Below are 7500 nucleotides of genomic sequence, written 5' to 3'. Positions count from 1 at the left end.
CTGCTGTAAATGAATTTAAGTGCATAGCAGTTGTCAAAGACTAGATTATTGATGATTTGTGCCACCAAGGTGTGGCAGCTGCAGCGAAAGAATATGATTTCATCATTTCAGGTCATTTAACCAGGCCGACTGTCTACGAATACAAACACAGAGAAGTAAAGAATCTATGTGTGTGTGTGTCTGTGTGTCTGTGTGTCTGTGTGTCTGTGTGTATGTGAATGTGTGTGTGTGTGTGTATGTGTGTGTGTCTGTGTGTGTGTGTGTATGTGAATGTGAATGTGTGTGTGTGTGTGTGTGTGTGTGTGTGTGTGTGTGTGTGAGAGTGTGTGTGTGTGTGTGTGTGTGTGTGTGTGTGTGTGTGTGTGTGTGTGTGTGTGTGTGTGTGTGTGTGTTATCTTATAGATGAGGATGTACCATCTCCTCTGCCCTCCACCTGGTGCTGCAAGCCAAGCAGGTTGGAACCTGTCTTTCAATCCTCTTACATTCAACTTACATAAACAAACACCTACGCAAGGAAACACTCAAAGTTATGCACACACACACACACACACACACACACATACACACACACAAACACATAGATATAGACAGATGCACACACATAAAGCCAAAGCACCCATTCAAAGGCGCGCGCACACACACATCTGTACAACACATGGATTGAGTAATCCCGCAGTGTTTAAAATGGCGGGCATGGTGAAGAGGCTGGTTCCAACTGTAAGTGTTATCACATTATACCATGTTCACATGACACCTGAGGCACAGAACTACGGCTCACTACTAACCACAGCATACAAAGGAGAGGGGGAGGGAGAGAGAGAGAGAGATAGTAAGAGCAAGAGAAAGAAAAGGAAAAAGCAGGAGAGGTAGAGAGAGACAGAACAGGAAAGCTCAAGACAGTACACAAGAGAGATATGATGATGATGATGTTTCCTACAGGCATAAAAGAGAATCTATTTCTCAGTCCTGCGTCTGAGGACTGAACTCATTTTGGGGATAAAAATGTATTCTGTATGGGAAAGCGAGAAGTTGCAATTCATCAGAATTTAACAAACTTGCAAGCCAAGCTGCACGGGGAACACAACTGTATCAATATCAATCTCACAGGGTACCAATCTTCCATGAATACACGATAGAAAATGATCTCAGTCTTTGTATTGAAGCTGAAAGATATTATGAAATGCACAAAACTGATGTACAGCAAAAGGCTAATAAAATGGCGAGACAGGATACAGGAGTCATTGTCATGGTAAAAAAAAGGCGAATGAAATTGATCACCCAGATCTCACCGGACCACTACCCAAAGGACTGATTTGAGGATTGACTGATGGATCCTGTAATCAATTGACCAATTGACCACTTCAATCACTACTAATGGCTGCTGCTCAAACAGCAAAGAAAGGCCCAATCGTTACCGCTCCTATCCAGCCAAGTCCCTCCTGTGCACTTTTCTAAAGTCTCAGAGTGATGAGAGCAATCATGGTAATAATGGAGGATTGTGACGGCTGTCCTTTCAACCCACTCTTGTGTTTTCTTCCTTTTTTCTCTTCTCTTTCGGTCTTTTGCTTTTTTCTTTCTCTTCTTTTTTTCTTTTCCTCCAAATTATGTGTGTAGGGCTGGTTTTGCAGATAAGGATTACGCCTGGTCGTGGATTAAATAGCATTATCAATGGGGATTCTTCAGTTAAAATAAATTTTAGCTGCAAAGTGCACTTAATCCTTGTCGGGGGAGACCAACCTCTTAATGTTTATGTAAATGCATTCCTCACAGGGCTGCTCTGTGTGCTGCGGTGCCTGTCAGAACAACGCAGCCTGGAGAGAATGTAAAACAGTCATAACATGGAGAGCATCGCCAGGACACTCAGCATGCACTATTGAAGCTCATACACATACACACACACACACACACACTCAGCATGCACTATATAACCTCATACACACACACACAGCCTTGTCTTGTACACAGGCATTTACGCCTTGTCTAGTAGCCTACACAGGTATCTGAGTCTTGTCTAGTACACAGGTATCTGAGCTTATCCCGGGACTCAGCCTTGTGTACTGCAGAGCTAGCTGTAGTCCAAGGTTATTTAGCTGTAGCCCGTGGTTGTAAAAGCACTGTAGTGCAGAGCTAGCTGTAGCCCACGGTTATTTAAAAGAGCTAGCTGTAGCCCATGGTTATTTAAAAGCACTGTATTGCAGAGTTAGCTGGTTATTTAAATGAGCTAGCTATAGCCCGCGGTTATTTAAAAGCACTGTAGTGCAGAGTTAGCTGTAGTCTACGGTTATTTGAAAGCACTGTAATGCAGAGCTAGCTGTATCCCGCGGTTATTTAAATGAGCTAGCTATAGCCCGCGGTTATTTAAAAGCACTGTAGTGCAGAGTTAGCTGTAGTCCACGGTTATTTAAAAGCACTGTAATGCAGAGCTAGCTGTAGCCCGCGGTTATTTAAAAGCACTGTAATGCAGAGTTAGCTGTAGTCCACGGTTATTTAAAAGCACTGTAATGCAGAGCTAGCTGTAGCCCGCGGTTATTTAAAAGCACTGTAATGCAGAGCTAGCTGTAGCCCGCGGTTATTTGAAAGAACTGTAGTGCAGAGTTAGCTGTAGTCTACGGTTATTTGAAAGCACTGTAATGCAGAGCTAGCTGTAGCCCGCGGTTATTTAAATGAGCTAGCTATAGCCCGCGGTTATTTAAAAGCACTGTAGTGCAGAGTTAGCTGTAGTCCACAGTTATTTAAAAGCACGGTATTGCAGAGCTAGCTGTAGCCCGCGGTTATTTAAATGAGCTAGCTATAGCCCGCGGTTATTTAAAAGCACTGTAGTGCAGAGTTAGCTGTAGTCCACGGTTATTTAAAGCACTGTAATGCAGAGCTAGCTGTAGCCCGTGGTTATTTGAAAGAACTGTAATGCAGAGCTAGCTGTAGCCTGTGGTTATTTAAAAGCACCCCAGTGCTGTATTGTTTCTCATCACAGAAGTGATCCTCAGATTGCGTGTAATCACCCAAGCCCGGCCGAGATTGCCAGTCCAGGAGCCCTGAGGGAGCCAGGCTGCCATTCTAAATATAGAGACAATTCCACGCCACGCCCGGCCCACTCTGCCTGTGTACAGCACCGCACACACACACACGCACACACACACACACACACACACACACTTACATATTTACGCACACATACACACATAGAGATATACACACACACACACACACACACACTCATACACACACACACACACACATTCATACACACACACACACACACACTCTCTCTCTCTCTAACACACACACACACACCACACACACACACACACACACACACTACTCCGTCCAAAATGAAGACGACTGTAATTGGCTCCCTTGAGCCAGGAGGCTGCAGGCAGACAGAAAAAACTGAGAGAGGAGGAGAGACAGAGGAGAAAGACTGAGACAGAGGGTGAGAGAGAGAAAGGGAAAGAGAGAGCGAGAAAGAGAGAAAGACTAAGACAGGGGGTAAAAGTGAGAGTGAGAGTGGGAGAGAGGGAGGAGATCGAAAGGGAAAGATAGAGGGAGCTGATGGCTCCAGACAAGTCGTGCGGCTCACAGCAAGGCGACACAACTGATGTTGGCTCACGTCCGCATACCCCACGAACCTCGGAGAGGGCTGAGGAAGCACAGCATCCGACCACAGACCCAGACCCAGTGTGAGTGTGTGTGTGTGTGTGGGAGAGAGTCAGAGGAGGAGTAGGAGGAGGAGGAGGAGAGGAATATTAAAAAAGCCAGATTTCAGCTTATGCAACGGAACAAATAGAATGTTGAACGCATCACAATCGCAGCCGGGATACATGTTTGCCAAGACCGGTTGCCAGGCTACCCATTTTTTTTATTTATCTCTTGACTCAATTATTTATTCCATCTTGAATGCAGGCCTGCATCACTTCATGCCACTTGCCTTACGTGTCTCTCTTTCCAGTTTGTCTTTATTGCCAAGAACTTCACATCTTCACAAACTTCAAACTTCCATGTCAAAACCAAACTCTCCACTCTGAGATTCTTTTGAATGAAGAGTGCATTACAAATAAAATTAATTATTATTTATTATTATTAAAACCATGTGATCTTACATTAAACCAAACATCACACAAAAACCATTAAATACACTACAAAATAGCCATTACACACTGGTGAGATCAGTTCAAAACTACCCATCAGTTTCACTAACGTGAAAAACATGTTGCTGCAATGAGTAATGGTGCTTATCGGTTTTCCCCCAGATCAACTTTTTTACATGATGAACACAATATAAAGACACAACATCTATTTACAACCATAAACCAATGAAAAAAAAAGTTTGTATACAAAGAAAGGTCTTTGTGGATCCATTGTTCTAACACAACTGAACTGACCCATTGCCCTTTTATCTATCTATGCTGAGGTTCTGATTGGTGTGTGAACAATTTTGACTCTTGTTTCCACCTTGGGAATTGTGTGTTAGTTGGGTTTGAGCTTCCTAAATGAGCACATGGTGCAGCCAGTAATGCATGAATGGATTTGTGTGTAGATCTTTGCACTAAAAGTTCAACAAATCTGAATCATGTGTGAAAACAGGGTAATAGTGTTGATGGGTCTATCTTTTGGTAGATGATGTCATCATGGTTTGGGATGATTAGTTAATTGGCCCAACTGTGGTGTGTAAGCGATCGAGAAAAACTGTAAGTGGTGTATCAGGAAGAGAAGTTTGGTGTGGTGATTGTTTGTTGTGTTGGCAGCATCTGGCATGTTCGGTGATGCCAGGCACCCCATGCCACGCCTCCCCACTGCAATGTGTCACGATGCTTTTGGCACCCAGTGTTTTCAGCCTGGCGTCCTGTGGCGCACACACACACACAATTAATCCCATTGGCCGTGGCTTGCCAGTGAATGGAGAGCTTTTATTACGGCATCTGCACGGCTAAGCATGTCTTTCCAAGCCAAGGGACAATGTTCATAATCATACAAATTCAGCCAATTAAAAGATTTTTTCATACACTAACATTTTATAAACAGCCATTAATGCTAAATGCACCAAATAATCTTTTTTTTTTCACCCACCCGAAATGTTTCTCTGCCCACATGTTAAGAAAGGGGGAAATGGCCATGTATTTAATAACATGAGCCTACTGAAACTCAATGGCACGCATACTGTATAATGCAATTTCCCGTCGACAAATGAATTCTCTATTCCGTGGCAAAAAGTCACAGTCAAAATAAAGCTCAGTGCCATGGCAACGGGCAAGAAGGGCACGCTTAATCGAAAATCAAGCCATAAGTGAGTCTTAGTGGCCAGCAGCACTCGAGCTTGCTGATGCTATTGGTCCATGGTATGGCAAAAAGTAACCACAGAAGACGGCCATGTTTTCATGACTTCTGCTCCTGTGCTGATGGTGAGGGGGGATGTGGGGGAAACCCGCTGCTTGGCTCCCATTGACATCTTGTGATGGCGGGAGATGGACATCAGAGCCACGGTCATGGGGTGCGGACACTGAGAGAGTGGGCAGGTAGGATTTGGAATAGAGGCCCTTTGAACAGGACGCCCTGTGGTGCACTGAGCATTGGAGGTTTTCAGGGTGTTTTGTTGTCGTTGTTATTTCTTTTCCTTTTTCTTTCAGCCTTGAAAATACTTGGCTGGCGGATAAGGCTCCATTTGACCAGACAAGGCACGCACAGTGTGTGTGTGTGTCTGTGTGTGTGTGTGTCTGTGTGTGCATGTGAACACATGTGTGTGTCTGTGTGTCTGTGTGTCTGTGTGTATGCGTGTATGTATTAGTGTATGTGTGTGTGTATATGTGTGTGTGTGTGTGTGTGTGTGTGTGTGTCTGTGTGTGTGTGTGTGTGAGTGTGTGTGTGTGTGTGTGTGTGTGTGTGTGTGTGTGTGTGTGTGCGTATTTGTCTGTGTGGTGGGTGTTTCTGGCTTTTTATAGAACACAGTGTGTGTCTGTGTGTGTGTATGTGTGAATATGTGTGTGTTTGTGTGCTCGTGTATATACTTGTTTGTTTGAGTGTATGTGTGTGTGTGTGTGTATGTGTATTGGTGTATGTGTATGTGTGTGTGCATGCGTGATCGGTGTGTGTCTGGCTTTTTATAGGACACAGTGTGTGTGTGGCAAGGCTTGTCAGCCAGCCTGTTTGAGATCTTTGACTCTCTAGTGCACTCATCCTCAATAGCTGGACACGTCACTGAGTGGTCTGACATTTTCTATCTTGAAAGGCCACCATCATTAACCTGTAATGTCTTTAGGCATTTGCAGTCACAATTAATTCTCATCAAGGGCTATATTACTAAACCAGCCTCCAGTTGAATATTTAAATCTGATGAATCTGAATTAAAACAAGCTGATAGATAATGCATGCTGACATCAAACATCAAACAGCCGTTCATAATGTACAAAATGCATCTGAATGTGATCCAAGCGGTTTTAGCTTTTCACAACAGCAAACAACAAAAAGATGCCCCAGAATGTTTTAACATCACAGGATGCATTTGGCAGAGCAAATGTTAAAAGATCAAGGCATGAGAGATGTTTTTATTTACCCATGAAAATCGCATATGGCTGAAGGATTGCGTTAACCCTGGAGTCACATGGCCATACGTCTAACAGTGCGGGGGACACAGAGACCGCAAAGAGGACACACATGGGCACACACAGGCACAGACAGCAGTGTGTGTGTGTGTGTGTGTGTGTGTGTGTGTGAGTGTGTGTGTCTCTGTGTGTGTGTGTGTGTGTGTGTGTGTGAGTGTGTGTGTGTGTGTGTGTGTGTGTGAGTGTGTGTGAGTATGTGTGTGTGTGTGAGTGTGTGTGTGTGTGTGTGTGTGTGTGTGTGTGTGTGAGTGTGTGAGTGTGTGTGTGTGTGAGCGTGTGAGTGTGTGTGTTTGTGTGTGTGTGTGGATGGGTGCATACATCTAACAGTAAAGAACACACACACACACACACACATGGAGTGTAGGGCCCGGCTCAGAAGAGTGACGTCTCCACGCCTCGCTGGGCTTAAACACGCCTAAGATTGTTGTCAGCATTTCCGCGTCGTCAGATCTCCTTCAAACCCCCCCATACCCTCCATACACCCACCCCTCAGCTCTCCCTGCTCTGTTGTGCAGCGCAGTGCTGTAGGTTTTAATTAAATAAGAGCCTCCGTTCCCCTGGAGCAGCGCCAATGCTGCCATACAGCATGCAAATCCGCGACACCTTTGACTGGGGGAAGAAAAGCGCGTTCAAAGGAGCTCCCCATCTGCTGGTGAGGCCCGGGAAAAGCTTGCGTAAACAAGCTGTAGTGCGCCGCTCGGCGCCGTTCTTTTAACGCGACCCAGCCTGGCTAATACAAATACCATTATACATACGGGCCGGGACGAGACAAGCGTGCCGCGGAGTTTAAGGGAGACTAATTAGGCTACACACGTCGCATGCCCCACAGCCTTCCACGGAAACATCCTGTTTACAGCAAGCAGCCTGCCATCCGTTCTCCGAAAGATTGGGCTTTGCTGCCAGACGA

General features: G+C 45.0%; 1 protein-coding gene across 2 annotated transcripts in view; it reads right to left on the bottom strand.

The window, feature by feature from the left end:
- ntrk3b (neurotrophic tyrosine kinase, receptor, type 3b) overlaps positions 1-7500 on the bottom strand; it is a 127775-nt gene that overhangs the window by 101819 nt on the left and 18456 nt on the right. The window lies entirely within an intron of this gene.

Source organism: Clupea harengus, chromosome 20 (assembly GCF_900700415.2).
Source record: "Clupea harengus chromosome 20, Ch_v2.0.2, whole genome shotgun sequence".
NCBI lineage: Eukaryota > Metazoa > Chordata > Actinopteri > Clupeiformes > Clupeidae > Clupea > Clupea harengus.
Note: the sequence above shows the minus strand (reverse complement) of the source record. Positions and strands in the feature narration are given on the sequence as shown.